We start from the raw sequence: 17819 nt of genomic DNA on the forward strand, positions 1-17819 counted from the left end.
ATAGCAATATTATTCACAAAAGCCAAAAAATGGAACAACCCAAATGTCCATTAACAGATGGATAAAAAAACTGTAAGTACTAAACGCATACAATAGATAATTCAGCCTTAAAATGGAACAAAATTGATACATGCTACAACACAAATGGACCTTAAAAAAATTTCACTAAGTCTGACACAAAAGGACAAATATCGTATGATTCCACTTACATGAGGTACTTAGAATAGGCAAATTCATAAAGATGGCAAGCAGAATAGAGGTTACCAAGGGCAGAACGGAGAGTTATTGTTTAAAGCGTATATAGTTTCTGTTTGGGGGTCATGAAAAAGCTCTAGAAATAGACAGTGGAGACAGTTGCACAACACTGTGAATGTACTTGATGTCACTGAATTGTACATTTAAAAAAGGTTAAAACAGTAAGTTACAAGTTATTTTATCACAATAGAAATTTTTTAAACCAATGTATCCAAAAGCTGGAATATAAAATAAAATTATGTAGTTAGATATACCTTCTTTAGCAGTAAAAGTTAAAAGAGATTTGGTTAAGATAGTGGTATGTGGAGAAAGGTGGGTTTGGCTGGGGTTGGAGGGAGTCGAGGGGGTAAATGCAGATAACTGTAATTGAACAACAATAAAATAATTTTTTTAAAAGATAGTGGAATGTTTTATGATGGGGATGATGAAATTACATAACATTCTTTTAAAGTTATATAGGTTTATGATTTTTAGCATTTTTACATATATTACTGCATTTTATCCTCATATAACACTGCAAAAAGGCATGATGCATATTTTTATCAGAGTATGGCTCAAGGTCACAAGACTAGAATTAGGACTAAAATCCCAGTATTTTGTTACTGCATATCATTCTTTCTACCATACCACATGCCTCTCAAGCATGTAATAAAAAAAGTCAAGTTAATATACACTGAGTGTTATAATGTAGTGTTATCAGTCTCCACCGACAAGTCACCTTTTAAAATCTAAACAAATACGAATAACATATATAAATAAAAATTTAACTTTGACTTTCACTAGATACTGTACTTTGCAACACCATCGTAAGAAATCCTCTTTAATTATTAATGCTTCAGCCACTTTCAAGACTAAGGCTAAACTCTGTCCCCTTTTACTGTTTCTTTCAGCATATTTAATTCTTTTCATTATTATAATATAATGCACTGTCATTAAACTTTAGATTTCCGCCCTGGCTGGTGTGGCTCAGGGGACTGAGTGCTGGCCTGCGAACTAGGGGATCACTGGCTCGATTCCCAGTCAGGGGACATGCCTGGGTTTCAGCTGGGTCCCCAGTGGGGGACAAAAAGGGGGTAGCCACACATTGATGTTTCTCTCCCTCTCTCTCTACCTCTTTTCCCCTCCCTCTAAAAACAAATAAATAAAATCTTTAAAAAAAAGTTAGACTTCCTTTGAGGCAATAAGATGCTCTGTATAAAAAACACTATTTTCACTGGGAATGTTTTTCTACCCATAGATTTAACCACTATATTGATTTTATGGATCAATAGCATTTTCTTTTATCTTGATTACTGTAGTTCTATTAAATTCTTTTTTGTCTTTTCTCAGTGGCAGTTCAGTAAAGTTATAAAGAATGGGGTGAAATTATAAAGGAGAAAAATCAGTTAACAAATGACAGCAATGTGAAAAAAACAGACCGGAGTCCAATTTTGCAGCCTCAGTAATATGAACACTCAGTTGTACCATGTGGTGAAAATAGCTGCTTTCCTTCCTTAGGCTTTAAAAAAGTACTCTACCTCTAAAGCAAACAAATAACAAAGGTACCAGAACCACCTCTGGTACAGAACAAGATAAATTATGTTAAGATATGATTCTGTAAGTTTCTGGAAGGTCATATACCTTCTACATCTTTATAAAAGAGGTATATTTCTATAGATTAGTGGAACAGTAAAATAGAGTAAAAAGTTGCATTTTCCTATATGATTGCTATTTTGGCTGAAGATAGTATGGCTTTGATTCTCAAAACAGAACACGCAAAAAGTTAAGGGTGCATACCTCAAAATGAAGTAATTTTAAGACCAAAAGCCTCAATTAAGTACCTTGATAACAAAGGGAAGAAACCTGAGAGCAAAAACCACATTTCAAAGTATGTCAGTGTAATGCAGCAGTCCCAGAAACCAAGACTGTCTTCGTGAACAGAGGTCTATCATGTCTAAATGAACAGGTCTACGGTAGGTCTGAGTTCGTTATTCCCAGGGGGACTGAACGTAATAGGTTATCCCTGATGTCTCTAGATAATCTTTTCCCTCACCTTCCTCTTAATAAAAATACTTGAGAGAAACTCACATCCAAATTATTTTTTAAGACAAGTTGCCAATATTAATATCAAATATCACTGAGTCAAATCTCTAGTTTACCTCCACTAGTACACTTTTTGAAACAGAAAAGCCTTTTCAAATTATCTTAAAGAAGCCAGCATTAAAAGGGGGTGAGGCGTAGAACAGGTTGGTAGAAGGGGAAAGGGCGGAGTCAGTCCATGTGCACCCCAATGGACAGTGATATCCATTTCTGAGATATCCTCCACAGAAATTCTAGTGATCAACAGTTTGAAAAACAATAGTTTCAGGCTTAGCTAATGGCCCTGAAGTAGATAAATTACCTCAAATAGGCAAAAATAGATAAACAAAAATCCTGAAGAGTCTTCCAGAAAGATAAAATTGAAACTAAAACTTAAACTAAAACCCTGTATAAGAAGACAAGTAGATCATCAGTGTGGGTCTTCCCCCTACAAAGCAGAGCCAAGGGGAAGAATCTACCATAGGGCATGATAACAGAATATATGATTACATGTATTATCCATGATTACAGAATAAGCAGGTCTATCCATTGGAGAGAGGAAAAACAGGTTTCTATAAATACTTTCTGAACTTCAGTAACTATGTAACTAAACAATTAGCAAGCGAAACTACTATCTATAAAACACTGAAACAATGAGATTTAAGAGTAGAATGAGACTTTACTCAGATATTTAATATAAATGTATAAAATCATAAAGATCACCTAAATTTTCTAATTTCACAAATCAGGGAAGGCTGGCCTGACCAAGATCACATGAGTAAAATCAGAGCTTGAATCTAAACCAGAGTCTTCATTAGCCAACCAATGATCTTTCCACCACACCAAGCTATAGTTCACTCCTTAGAGAGCTCTAGGATAGCAAAATACAGGGCATCTTCCTAGAGAAAGACAAAAAATGAAAAACTGACTTAAAAAGCATAGACAGTGGTATTATATCTAAAAGAATGTGCAATGGAAGGAAATCTAAAAGAAAGCAATCAAAGAAGTTAAAATGGTTGTGTACATACAAAGAAAGTAATCAGAACCATGAACTTGGCTGTATGCTATTCCTTCATTCCATAAATGTTTAATGACCACTTCCTGGGTCAAGCACAGGGATACAGGCATGAACAACACAATTCACAGAATACACTGTAGCTTATATGTAATTAGTGAGCAAAAAGGGAGGGAAGAGGAGAGGAAAGGAAGAAGATGGTCTTACAGTGATGAACACTATGATAAAAAACAAAGCAGGATAAAACGACAGAGTGGTGGGAGGAAAAGAGGATGTTATTTTACAAAGGTAGTTGGAAAGATTCTGTGAATAGAAGACATTTGAACAGACTTGAATGCAGTGAAGGAACAACAGCCATGTAGCGGTGGAGAGGACGTGGGGAAGGGTTTGGGGCAGAGAGGAACTACAAGTGCTAAAGGCATGCACCGTGTGTTGGAGTAAAGTCACTGGGGCCCCAGTAGTATAAAGAAGAGGAAGGAGGGAGGAGATAAGATAGAAGAATAGAATCTGGCACACAGAAGGGACTCCAAAACCTTTGTTGAATTAATGAAGATGTGCCTGGGCAGCTAGCAGGTTATTCTTTATGTGGCAAACTTTCTCTAAAACAACTCTATGCTATCTCCCTTCAAACTACAATATTCCCTATTCCCCTTTGGGTGGGAGTGAGAAATGGAAAGAGAACTTGCCCTTCTGCCACATATTTTCATCATTTCCAATTTCTCCTTTTTAAAAATAAAACTTATCACCTCTTCCTTACACTCCTCAATTATTCCACTCCCATCCACATTTTCTTGTCCCTATTACTTTCCCACATCCAAGGAGGCCTAAGGATCCCTCCACTCCAAGATCTACTCCCAGGCTCCACCCATCCAACTGTGGCTAATCAAGTCGCTCTGCTCTCCTTCCCTGGAGATAAGTGGGTGCTTTATTCACTTCTCATCCTCAGTCCCCCTCCAACTTAAAATGATGTTTCTAAAGAAACTGAGGTACTGTTGTCCTGCTATAGGAAAGTGATAGCTTTCTGATTTGTCCTGCAATAATCTCAACTTCCAGAAGAAAAAGAACACAATGATGGGAACTTATACTCTAGATTTAATGCTGATAAACTGTAAGTAGTTATGGTTGACAATGTAGTGACAGGAATGTAGGAGAAAAAAACATTATCATCCTATCACTTTATAGTTTACGAAAACAAGAAAAAAACACATAAAATAGCAATGGTTTTAGTAAAGTATATTCTTAAATGTTCAAAGAAATCACAGTTAAATAAAATCTCCTATTTGGGGACTTTAAACCCATACAAGTAAAGGTGAATAACCATGTCTCAAAACCATCATTCAGTATTAAGTTGGATAAAGTGACCTCTGAAGTCTCAAGATAAATTATCTCAGTTTGACAGGTGAGAGTATATTATTTATCAAACTGAAAAATAAAAAGATTTTGGAACTAAAATAAAACAGTTTTGAATGTAAACAGCAATTAAAAATAAAATTTTAAAAAATAATTTTAAGAAATTTTAAAAGTCAGTAAAAAAAAAAAAAAAAAAAAAAAAAAAGATTTTGGGCCCTGGCTGGTGTGGCTCAGTGGATTGAGCAACAGACTGTGAACCAAAGGGTTACTGGTTCAACTCCCAGTCAGGGCACTACCTGGGTTCCAGGCCAGGTCCCCAGTTGGGGGCGCCCAAGAGGCAACCACACATTGATGTTTCTCTCCCTCTTTCTCCCTCCCTTCCCTTCTCTAAAAATAAATAAATAAAATCTTTAAAAGAGAGAGAGAGAGATTTTGGGAGTCAAATATATGGCCAGAACAGCTTTACTAAGAACCAAAAAAGAAAAGTTTATACTTCATACATTTAGGGAAAAATGAGCCAAGCTATACTCAAAAGATAACTGGGTCCTTATAATCAATCACCACAGAATTGGTAGAAATGTTTCCTCAAAGACATTAGCCCAATATGCTCTCTTAACCAAAATATATTGGCTATTATATTGAATCATTAGGAATTCAAACAAAAAAAAGTTATTTCTTTACTCTTTTCCTGTACATGACTAACATGTGTCCAAATTGGGACTACTCTGTGGAATTACATCCAGCAAGATCAAACAGAACTAGAGAAATTCAAAGAAGGATAAGTAACATGGACTAAGAATATTGCTAATGTTCATCATAACAAGAGCAAGAAGCAACAACTGACCACTCACCTCCTTGAAAAATTTTTCTTTGGCTTCTAGTATACTATGCTCCCAGCTTTTCTTCCACTTTTCTTACCTCTCTTAAGTCTTTGCATCCTCTCCTACACCTAAATCCTTAAATATTGGCACTTAGCACTGCTCTCTCCTAGGCCCTCCTCATGAACTTTTTATAACATATCCAAAACTAACTTACAATTTCCTTTCAAACTTATAGCCATTTCAGTATTCCCTATCTTAGCAAATGGTCCCAGTAACCCCTCCATTGCTAGAATCAGTTAACAGTCACACTTGATTCCCTCTCTCAATACCTCACTACATGTCAGCTAAGTCCAATAAATTCTACCTTCAAAATATTTTTCAAAGCTCTTCACTCTCTTTCATCAACTCTAGTGCCACCTTAATCCAGGCTACCAGTTCCCATAAGGACCAGTGCAACAGCCTGCTAAATAATGTCATGCATGTAGTCTTCATTCACAGCCAGACTAAACGTTTTAAACATCACAAAATTACTTATCATTAAAACGGTCCCCAGCTAAGTAAAAACCTGTCACCGTGACTTACATAACCTCTCAAATATCTGGCTCACACTTACTTGCACAGCCTCATTTGAAATCTTTTTCCCTCACATTTTAAGCACCAGGCAATCCATGAGCATGCCACTTCTCATCTCAGTATCTTTGCACATACTGTTTCCTCTGTCTGGACCACACTTCCCCCCCTTCTTTACCTAACCAACTCCTTCAGTCATCCTTCCAGCATCAATGTAAATGACATCTCCTAAGTGCGGTCTTTCCTAAACTCCAGAAAAGATGGCATCCCCCTGTGTTGCCACAGCAATCTTCTGAGCATTCCTTTCTTAACATTTATCAACAGGTCTCATTACTAATCCAATACCTGTCTTTCTCATGAGTCCATAAACTCCACCAAGAGCAAGGACCTGTCTTGTTCAGCTACTGTATTCCTAGTGACTACTAACGTGCCTGTAATACATTAGATGCTTAATAAATATGTAAAACAATAAAACAGTTGAAACAAACCAAAACATGAAATTGGACTTAGTAAATTATGGCGTGTTAAGACTATAGAAACATCCCTTAATAGCTCAAATAAATTTAAACAAAAGGAAATGCACAATGTTTGTTCATTCCATTTAGAGATCAAAATTCCACTTAACTGAATTTGTAGTCTAAGTTTTTTGTTTGTTTGTTTGTTTGTTTGTTTTTTCAATCCTCACCCAAGGACATACTCATTGATTTGAGAGGAAAGAGGAGAGAGAAACACTGATGTGAGACAGGAACATCAATTGGCCTCCCCTTCCCCCTAAACAACCCCCCACTCCACCACACACAACCCCATCAGGAATCAAACTACAACCCAGGTACGTGCCCTGACCAGGAATCAAACCCACAACGCGTTTTTTATTTTGGAACATGGGATGATGTTCTAACCAAATGACCCACCCAGCCAGGGCTAGGGTTTCTCTGGGGGAAAAAAAAAATGACTATATAACACAACTATTTGTCCCATACAATCATATCTACAATTTTTGATCTGCTAGACTTTTAACCCTCTATTCAAGTACCAAATACATCTGTCAACCCAAAGATGTACAGAAAAGTTCTAATAAGTTATAGAGAGGTCATAAGGACTTTCCAGTCAAAACAGTGGCATAGGTAAACACAGCTCACCTCCTCTCACAACGACATAAAAATTACAACTAAACTATAGAAACATCATTCAGAATTGTCAGAAATCGAGCTTAAGGAAAGTCCTATAAAAACGGAACTAGAGAACAAACTACATTGTGATTGGTAGGAGGGGCAGAGACAAGGAACAGGCTGGTCCCACACCCACATATGACAAATAAAAATTGGCAGGGATATCTGAGGAGGGAAGAGTCCAAGTCCCACAACAGCCCCACCCCCAGCCCAGGGTTCCAGTGCCAGAAAGATAAGTTTCAAAAACTTTCACCTATAAAAACAAGTGGGGATTGAGGCTTTGGAAGACAGATACTGGTGAAATGTCTGAAGTTCCTCTTAAATGGCTCATTCACAGACTTCCCTGCCCTACCCACTGTAAGCTCCAGCACAGGGGCAGCAGATTGAAAGGCACCAGAGGCATATGGGAGGAACTGAATTCTCCAGCATCAGGATGAGAGTTGGGGAGTGGCTTCCTCCTAGAAAGAAATGCTAGCAGAGGCCACTTTTCCTTTTCCAAGCCCTATAGCACAGAGCCACCCACAGACCTGGCAGACAGGGTCCCTATCAGAGAATCCACCAACCTGGCTCACACTGTATGCTCCATCCCGGTGATTCTCTGAGAACCTGCCCCACCCAACTTTCAGGCCAACCCAACCTGTTTCCAGTGGCATTTCCATACAAATGGTCCATGCTTCAGATTTCCCTAAATTCTCTCAAGCAAGCAGCATCTGATTCAGCGAGCCCCATTTCTCTTACTAAGTTGCCTGAGGTCCAGCACTATCAGCAGCCAGCCTTGGTTCTCAGCTTGGCTTCACCTGAGTCCTTCCATGCCCAGCCCAAGTAGCAGCCATCTACAGATTGTTTGGTAGCTTATGCTATGTGACCCATGACAAAACACAAGCATGAGTGACCTTGGAAGTGCCAATAACAATCAAGGCTCACTACAATAAGGAGTTGTTCATAGCCCATACACTGGGCACACCTGGAATACTCAGCTTGGGTAATAGGGGAGGCTGTGCCCCTGGCCCTACAGGACACCAGCTACAATAGGTGACTCTACCAAGCCTGGGAGATGTAGCAGCTCTACCTACTACATAAAAACAAACACAGGGAGGCTGCCAAAATGAGGAAACAAAGAAACAGGTTCCAAATGAAAGAACAGGTTCCAGAGAAAGAAATAAACAAAATGGAGACAAGCAAGCTACTAGATGCAGAGTTCAATACTGATTGTAAGGATCCTCAGTGAACTCAGGGGAAGAGCAGATGAATTCAAAGAGAACTTCAACACCATAAAAAAGGACATGAAAATCATGAATAAAAAAACAATTAGTGCCTGGCTGGCGTAGCTCAGTGGATTGAGTGCAGGCTGCAAACCCAAGCATCACAGGTTCCATTCCCAGTCAGGGAACATGCCTGGGTTGCAGGCCATGGCCCCCAGCAACCACACATTGATGTTTCTCTCTCTCTCTCTTTCTCCCTCCCTTCCCTCTCTTAAAAAAATATAAATAAATAAATAATCTTTAAAAAAAACAATTAGTGGGGGTACAGGGTGGAGGGGACTGAAGGGGGAAATGGGACAACTGTAATAGCATAATCAATAAAATATATTTTAAAAATTAGTAATAAAGGATACAGTAACTGAAATGAAAAATAATTTATAGAAAATCAACAGAAGAATGGATGACATCGAGAATCAAATCAGTGATTTGCAATAAAAGGAAGCAAACAAACAAACAAACAACCAGAACAGCACGAAAAAAGAATCCAAAAAAATAAAGACAGTGTAAAGAGCCTCTGGAACAACTTCAAGCATACCAACTTTAATATCAGGGAAGTGTCAGAAGAAGAGAGAGAGCAGGAAAATGGAAATCTGCTTCAAAAAATAATGAAAGAAAACTTCCTTAATTTGGTGAAGGTAATAGACATGCAAGATCAGGAAGTTCAGAGACTCCCTATCAAGATGAACTGAAAGAGGCCCACCATGAGACACATTATAATTAAAATGCAAAAAGATAAAAACAAAGAGAGAATCTTAAAAGCAGCAAGAGAAAAGCAGGCAGTTACCTTAAGGAGCTCCCATAAGACTGTCAGGTGATTTCTCAAAAAAAAAAAAAAAAAACCTTTTTGGGACTTCCAGCAAGATGGAGGAATAGGTGGACACACTGTACCTCCTCACACAACCAAGATTAGAACAACAATAATTTACAACAATAATTTACAAACAGAATAACACCCAGAACCGACAGAGGATTTATCTGAATGGAAGTCAGACAGCCAAGAAGGTTGAAGTAGACCCATACATCCAGACTGGTAGGAGAAGACGAGCCTGGCAGGAACAGGGCTGGCGCGGGTCGGCGGTGCGCGGAGGTGGGAGAAAATTTGGCGCGAAATCGGCGCGACAGCCATCCGGGGCGCAAGAACGCAGCAGTGATCCCTGAGTACACAAGCTGCGGCTGGCAGACCCAGAGGGGCAGCAATTGTGGACCAGGGCAGAGCTCACAGCCCAGGATCCCTGAGAAGGGTCTGAGCCCAGGAGAACGGAACTACCGCCATTGTTCCCTCCCGTCCCCGCTCCCGTCCCCGCTCCTGCCCCCACATATAACGTCACAATCTAGCGACTGGGGTGCCCAGCCCCGGTGAACACCTAAGGCTCCGCCCCCCACCATAACAAGAGCAACCAGACTGAAAAAAAAAAAAGGAGAGACAGGGAAAGATATAAGACATGTTTCCAACAGAACAGATCAGTCCCCCAGGACTCATCCTTTTGAGCGACCAAGAAATAGCCAATCTATCAGATGCACAGTTCAAAACACTGGTGATCAGAAAGCTCACAGAACTGATTGACTTTGGGTGCAATTTAGATGAAAGGATGCAGGTTACCATAAAAGAGATGCAGGAAGATACTTGGAGGAGAGCCAATAGTGAAAGGAAGGAATCTGAGTCTCAAAACAATACAGTGGACCAGAAGGAAGATAGAATCAACCAAGCAGGAAAGCATAATGAAATAAGAATTCAAAAAATCGAGGAAAAGCTTAAGAGCATCCAGGACACCTTCAAACGTTCCAACATCTGAATTATAGGGGTACCAGAAGGGGAAGGGGGAAAGCAACAAATTGAGCACGTATTTGAACAAATAATAAAGGAGAACTTCCCCAAACTGGCAAAGGGAACAGTCTTCCAAGAAATCCAAGAAGCTCAGAGAGCCCCAAAGAAGTTGGACCCGAGAAGAAAGACACCGAGGCACATCATAATTACATTAGCCAAGGTCAAAATGAAGGAGAGAATCCTAGAAGCAGCAAGAGATAAGGGGACAGTAACCTACAAAGGAGTTCCCATCAGACTGTCAGCGGATTTCTCAAAAGAGACCTTACAGGCAAGAAGGGGCTGGAAAGAAATATTCCAAGTCATGAAAGACAAGGACCTACATCCCAGATTGCTTTATCCAGCAAAGCTCTCATTTAGAATGGAAGGGAAGATAAAGTGCTTTTCAGATAAGGTCAAATTAAAGGAGTTCATCATCACCAAGCCCTTATTTTATGAAATGCTAAAGGGACTTATCTAAGAAAAGAAGATAAAGAAAAGAGATGTATAGGAAAAGGACAGCAAACTCACAATTATTAACAACCACACCTAAAGCAAAACCAAAAGAAACTAAGTAAACAATTAGAAGAGGAACAGAACCACAGAAATGGAGGGCACATGGAGGGTTAGCAGCAGGGGGGTGGGAGGAAGAGAGAGGGGGAAAAGGTATAGAGAATAAGTAGCACAGAATGTAGGTTGAAAATAGATAGGGGGAGGGCAAGAATAGTACGGGAAATGTAGAAGCTAAAGAACTCATAAGTATGACACATGGACATGAACTAAAGGGGGGGAATGTGGGTGGGAGAGGGGGTACAGGGTGGAGGGGAGAGAAGGGGGAAATGGGACAACTGTAATAGCATAATCAATAAAATATATTAAAAACAGAAATAAAATAGAAAAAAAATACTTTGCAGGTTTGAAGGGAGTAGCAAGAAATATTCAAAGTGATGAAAAGCAAGGACTTACAACCAATATTACTCTACCCAGCAAAGCTATTAAGAATGGAAACAGATAAAGAGCTTCCAGACAAGAAAAAACTAAAGGAGTACATCACCATCAAATCAGCATTATAAGAAATGTTAAAGGGTCTTCTTTAAGAAGAAGATAAAAAATATGAATAATAAAATGGCAACAAATACATATCTATCAACTGTCAAATCTAAAAAATAAAATAAACAAGCAGAACAGAAACAGAATCATAAACGCAAAGAACGTTTTTGATGGTTGCCATTCGAGAGGTGGTGGGGGTGAGAGGCTAAAAAGGTGAAGGGATAAGAAGTACAAATTAATAGTTACAGGATAGTCATGGGATTGTAAAGTACACATAGGAGATGGAGTAGCCAAAGAACATATATGCATGACCCATGGACATGGACGACAGGATGGGGATTGTCTGAGGGAGGGAGGGAGGCTGGGTGGAGAAGACAAAGGGGAAAAAATGGGGACAACTGTAATAACATAGTCAACAAAATATTACTTAAAAGAGAAGTTATGATACAATCAAGTGAAAAATCAATATTCAGAAGTTATTTCAAAAAGGAACTGTACATGTGATTACCAAAAAATTTTTATTATTTTTTCATCCTCACCCTAGGATACATTCATTGATTTTAGAGAGAGAGGAAAGGAGAAAAATAGAGAAAAAGAGACAAATGTCATTGTGAAAGAGAAATATCCATCAGTTGCCTCCCATACATGCCCTGCCCAGGGATCAAAGCCACAACCTAGGTGTGCGCCCTGGCCAGAGTCAAACCCACAACCTATTTGTGTACAGACAACACTCCAACCAACTGAGTCACCTGGTCAGGGCACCAAAGAATTTTTAAACATATTTATTAGTTTAAAAATATCACACTACTATCAAAGAAGATTTCACTGATGCTTAATAGAACAATCCAAACAAGAACATTAAAAAACTGATCATCTAAACATATCCATTCAACACAGTTATATAAAGAGTTTTTAGGTACAATGAAATAGGATAAACATTTAAATAACCTTCAGTCATATAAAATCCTTGCTACACTTTTAAGAAATAGTGCTATAATTTACATGGAGCTTAATTACTTGGAAAACTGAAAAAACAAGGCAGACTATGAATCTTAATTAAAAAGTGCTTATCTTACTAAAGACCCAACTGCTTATGCAACAATTTAGTATGAAATATAACTTACAGTTGAGGACAATGATGGCTGGGCTCTTCTACTAGACATACACCTAATTTCTGACATTTACTGTCTAAGTCACCAACTCTAGAAACTTGGACATTAAATACTCTTATCGGGCACAGCCTATTGAATAGCAACTTTTAGAGAAAACTATGTACCTAAAGAATTAAAAATAGTCAGAAAAACTCTTCCATTTCCTTTTCAAAATAAGGAGGAAGCTTGGTTTAAGTTTTTCTTAAAACTCATTCAATCTCTTCCACATAAAGCCACTAGGCTAGTAATTAAAAACATGTAAAATAAAATATTTCATGTCAAAATCATATTTAAGAAGCTAAACTCAGAGCAATCATCAGCTCTTAATTTAGCTTCTTTAATACAAAATTAACATGAGCACAATTCAGCTCTTGTTTTTTCTTATGATTCAGTATGCAATTTAAATAGCTAGTTGTTCTTCCAGATTTTAAAAAAAACTATTTCTATGCTTTTAATTCCTATGTGAAGAGGAATCAAGAATAAAAAATTATCACATCCTAGAAAATCACAGCTGAGACAAAAAGCAGTGTCAAATATACTTAAATTAATAATATATGTTAATACATATTATAGCGGACATAAATTAGGTACTAAGTAAATAGCATTTTCCTTTAGGAAATTTTGCTGATACTTGCTCAAATTTTGATGGAAATAATTTAAGTACCAAGTCCGTATTTTTCAAAATTTTGTTTTTCCACATCCATAACAATAGCATTTTACACAATTCAAATCCACTGTCCTGCTCTTCTTTATGAGCTGGCATCCATCTGCACTCCCTGGACTTAACCTCTGATTCTCAAAGTACGCTGGTTTTTCATCAGAGGTAACAGTGCCCTAGGTTTCTACTACACCATTCATTATAGACAAATATAAAGCCCAAGAAACTTCCAGAATAACCCAACTCCAGAGAAGACCTATGAAAAAAAATATGTATGCGTTTTACAAATTACCTGGGCCACATGCTTCATAATAAATACTAGGGAAAAAACATACCTTTGCTTTGCTGAGGAACAAGAATCAGTTTTCTCAATTTCAGAAACTGCTTCACTTGGATAAGTTCTGATAAGTGGGATGCCTGAATGATATGCCCTAAGAGCACTGCTTCTTCCTCTAGGCTCACTTAGCAATAAGTATTACAATATTTATCAATTTTATTATAACTTTGTTAACACACATATACCCACTTTTCCCCATGAACATGAGTTGTATATTTTAACTGAGACGACAAAATAAAATACCTGAATTTCGATATACTCTAGAAAATGTAACGTTAATTAAAATTCTGATCAAAGTACCTGAGATGACTACTTATTACAGAGCTTGAGATTTCCTGGTTTCCAGGTCCTCCGCCTCAGCCAAAAACAAGTTCTCTATCATCTTTGAATATCTATAGCATTTTATCTATAAAGCACCATATAACATTTTCCTCCTACACAATGACATATGCATTGCTTACTGTCCTGATTAGATCTGTTTGATTTATTTTTCTATCACCAACAGCTTAAACTAGGTAAATTTTAACTAGCAATCAATATTTTTTGGATGACTAAATAACATCATGAGAATACTTATGCGCTCTCTCCCTCTTTCTCTCTCTCTCTCTCACACACACACACACACACACACACAGATCTAATAAAATCTAATGATATAACAGGAATGTGGTATCCAAACCAAAGGCATCTAGAATCTCAACTTTTTCTTTTGGCAGTCACACCATATTTGGAATAAAGTATTAAATTTATTTTGAGGTGGTCACTAAAACCTTAGGGAAATTTAATGCTTGTATTAATTACTTCATGGTACGAATAATGAAAGGATGATTTTAAAAATTTTAAATACCTGAAGCTGCCCTGATAATTGGCTCAGTTAGCTGGAGCATCATCCAGCAAAGCAAAAGGTCACTGGTTCAATTCCTGGTCAGGAAACATGCTTAAGATCAGTCCCTGGTTGAGGTACATGCGACAGGCAACTCATTGATGTTTCTCTCTCACATCAATATTTCTCTCTCTCTCTTTCTCTGTTGGGAAATGCCCTGCCTGGTTTCAGGAGCTATAACCCCCCATGGCTAAGGCTGAGTGAGCAACCTTCGGACCATAAGCCACTAAGGAGACAAAGCTTATCTCCCTGGAAGGAGCACAGCTTCTGCTCCTTTTTCTATAACTGGCCCCCAATGCTTGATCAGTAAGCCAATGACGGGTAAGATTCCCCAAGGAGGGAATGACCTAAGACAGACATGATCACGTGGAAGCCCCAGGGAAGGACTTGGGGGGCTATGGAGAAAGGGGGTGATGGACCCTCACCCCTCGGCTTTGACAAAGCCTGAGTCCTCATTCTGCCTGCAAGAAGTCTCCTAATTTCTTAACCATCTTACCTCCTGACTTAAACCTGAAACAATGACAGAGGACAGTACAGCCCTGTGCTGTAAAGGGCAGGTTTCCTGGGTAATCAGGTCTGAGACAGAATACATAAACTCCTGTGAAACCTGCTTTGCTAAGAATGCTCTTAATTAAATGATAAAGGCCACAGCATGAGTTTGTTTCCCGAAGTTTTGTAGCCCTTTAGCTAACAGACCCTGACTCAGAATAAGCCCTTGTAGTTCTTTGTATGCTATCTATTGTTTGATCCTTACTTCCTGACAATGATTAATGAACTTTACCTGTATTCCTGTGCAAATTAAAAGCCAATAAAAAACCGGTGAAGGCAAGGATCGGGGCACTCTCCTCCTGAGAGAGTTGCCAGGCCGCTCAGAGGCACTCTCCCCTTGAGAGAGTAGCTGTGCCGTTCCTTTCCCTCAACAGGACTCGGTAGTCTGTGAATTTATCTCATATCTCGTCCATAACGCCACGGATACTGCGAGCCAGTGTCTGCGTCATTTCTCCCTCCCTTCCCCTCTAAGAATAAATAAATAAAATCTTTTAAAAAATATCAGAAGTTAAGGGCCATAAAAATTTACATGAGCCCTGGCTGGCGTGGCTCAGTGGATTGAGTGCAAGCCTGCAAATCAAAGGATCACCAGTTCAATTCCCAGTCAGGGCACATGCCTGGGTTGTGGGCCAGGTCCCCAGTTGGGGGCACATGAGAGGCAACCACACACTGATGTTTCTCTCCCTTTCTCCCTCTCTTCCCCTCTCTCTAAAAATAAGTAAATAGCCCTGGATGGTGTGGCTTAGTGGATTAAGCACTGGCCTTTGAACCAAAGGGTCACTGGTTCAATTCCCAGTCAGAGGACATGCCTGAGTTGCAGGCCAGATCCCCAGGAAGGGGTGTGCAAGAGGCAACCACACACTGATGTTTCTCTCCTTCTCTTCCCTCCCTTCCCTTCTGTCTAAAATAAGTAAATAAAATCTTTAAAAAATAAATAAAAATAAGTAAATAAAGTCCTTAAAAAAATTTTACGTGAAATGTTGCCACTAAAATTTTTATCCAGAAAACGAACAAACCCTGAATGAAATCTGTTTCTCTCCTTCAAATCAATGTAGCAAATTTTATAGCACATTTTTTCTACAATGATCATTATTTTGTAATATGGAAAACAAGTTAAGTAATTCATTTATTTCCACGTACAAAATACTTTGTTTCATGTTACTTATTATCTGATTTCCCATTCATTAAAATATTTAAGCATTTGTACTATAACTGCAAATAATGGACACATTAAGTAGTTGCCAGATTATCTGCCTGGAAAAAATAAAAACATAGTTATAGAAAAAAAAGAAGAAATACATGCATGAAAAGGAAAAGAGAACTAATGTAATGCCAGTTGTAAGTAATTTAAAGGTATAGGTAAAGCTTCAAAAAAGCAGAACTAGAATTGTACATTAAAAGATGATAATTAATCCTGGATGGTGTGGCTCAGTGGACTGAACACAGGTCTGCAAACCTAAAGGTCACAGGCTGGATTCCCAGTCAAGGCACAGGCCTGGGCTGTGGGCCAGGCTCTCCAGTTTGGGGTGTGTGAGAGGCAACCAATCAATGTAATCTCTTGCACATTAATGTTTCTCTCCTTCCTTCTCCCCCCTTTCAGCTCTCTCTAAAAAGTAAATAAATGAAGTCTTAAAAAACAAATGATGATGATAATTAGTCCTGGCTAGGTAGCTCAGTTGGTTAGAGCATTGTCCCAATACACCAAGGTGGTGGGTTCGAGCTCCTGTCAGAGCACATACAAGAAGCAACCAATGAATGCATAAATCAGTGGAATAACAAATCAATGTCTGTCTGTCTGTTTCCTTCTCTTTCCCTTCCCTGCCTCTTCTACCCAAATGAAATTTTTTTAAAAGATAATAAGAATTATTTTAAGATAAATGGCACAGGGAACAAACTGTACATGGCTTAATCAGCAATCAGAGGATCATTCTAAGTGAAACAGAAAATGTTGTGAAGTGGAGTAATTTTTAAATAATAGACCAGAATTAACTGACAGAGGATCTTGAAAGCCAAGTTAAGAAATCTGGCCCTGGCTGGCGTAGCTTAGTGGATTGAGCGCGGGCTGGGAACCAAAGTGTCCCAGGTTCGATTCCCAGCCAGGGTACATTCCTGGGTTGCAGGCCATAACCCCCAGCAACCGCACATTGATGTTTCTCTCTCTCTCTCTGTCTCTCTGTCTCTCTCTCTCCCTCCCTCCCTCCCTTCCCTCTCTAAAAATAAATAAATAAAATCTTTAAAAAAAAAAAAAAAAGAAAGAAATCTGGCTAACAATGTGAATTGAAAACTTCAGACAAATAAGCTGGCATGAAAATGGAAGCATTTAAGGGAGTTACTTTATAGCAGTACATAGGATAGACTTAATGGTAAATGGAGTGGAAGCTAGGAAACCTATTAGGAAGTGAATAATAAATGAATTTATATCAGTAAAAAAAGTACAGAAGGCACAGATTCACTACTTACCATACCCAAGTAAGAAAGTCTGACAAAGAATACTCCAAGATTTTGAATCTAAGTACCTCTAACAGACAGAAAGAAAAAAATATCTGGCTTTGAGTTGAACATATATGGGCCAAATCTGTGCTGTGTGATTTTAGACATTAACTTATTTGAGCATTAGTTTCCTCCACTATAAAGCTATTTACTTTGTTTGGATGTTGAGAAAATTAAGTAAGAAAATGCATATAAAGCATTTGTGCACCTGGAACACAAAAAGCACTAAATAACTGTGATTTTTTCCCTCTCCCCCTTGGCTCCCTGTTCTTTATCCCTTAACAATCCTGAGAATCGAGTGGTACAGTAGGCAATCTATCTACAAGTTGTCATTTTAGAGCTGGTAAAATTGAGTTCATGAGATACTAAATGACTTATTCAACAGCACACAACCAGCTAT

At 38.5% G+C, this 17819-nt stretch overlaps 1 protein-coding gene across 2 annotated transcripts in view; it reads right to left on the reverse strand.

Annotated features, from left to right (window-relative positions):
* ADAM10 (ADAM metallopeptidase domain 10) overlaps positions 1 to 17819 on the reverse strand; it is a 128066-nt gene that overhangs the window by 78668 nt on the left and 31579 nt on the right. The gene's annotated exons all lie outside the window — the stretch shown is intronic.

This window comes from Phyllostomus discolor, chromosome 1, assembly GCF_004126475.2.
Source record: "Phyllostomus discolor isolate MPI-MPIP mPhyDis1 chromosome 1, mPhyDis1.pri.v3, whole genome shotgun sequence".
NCBI classification, from domain to species: Eukaryota; Metazoa; Chordata; class Mammalia; order Chiroptera; family Phyllostomidae; genus Phyllostomus; species Phyllostomus discolor.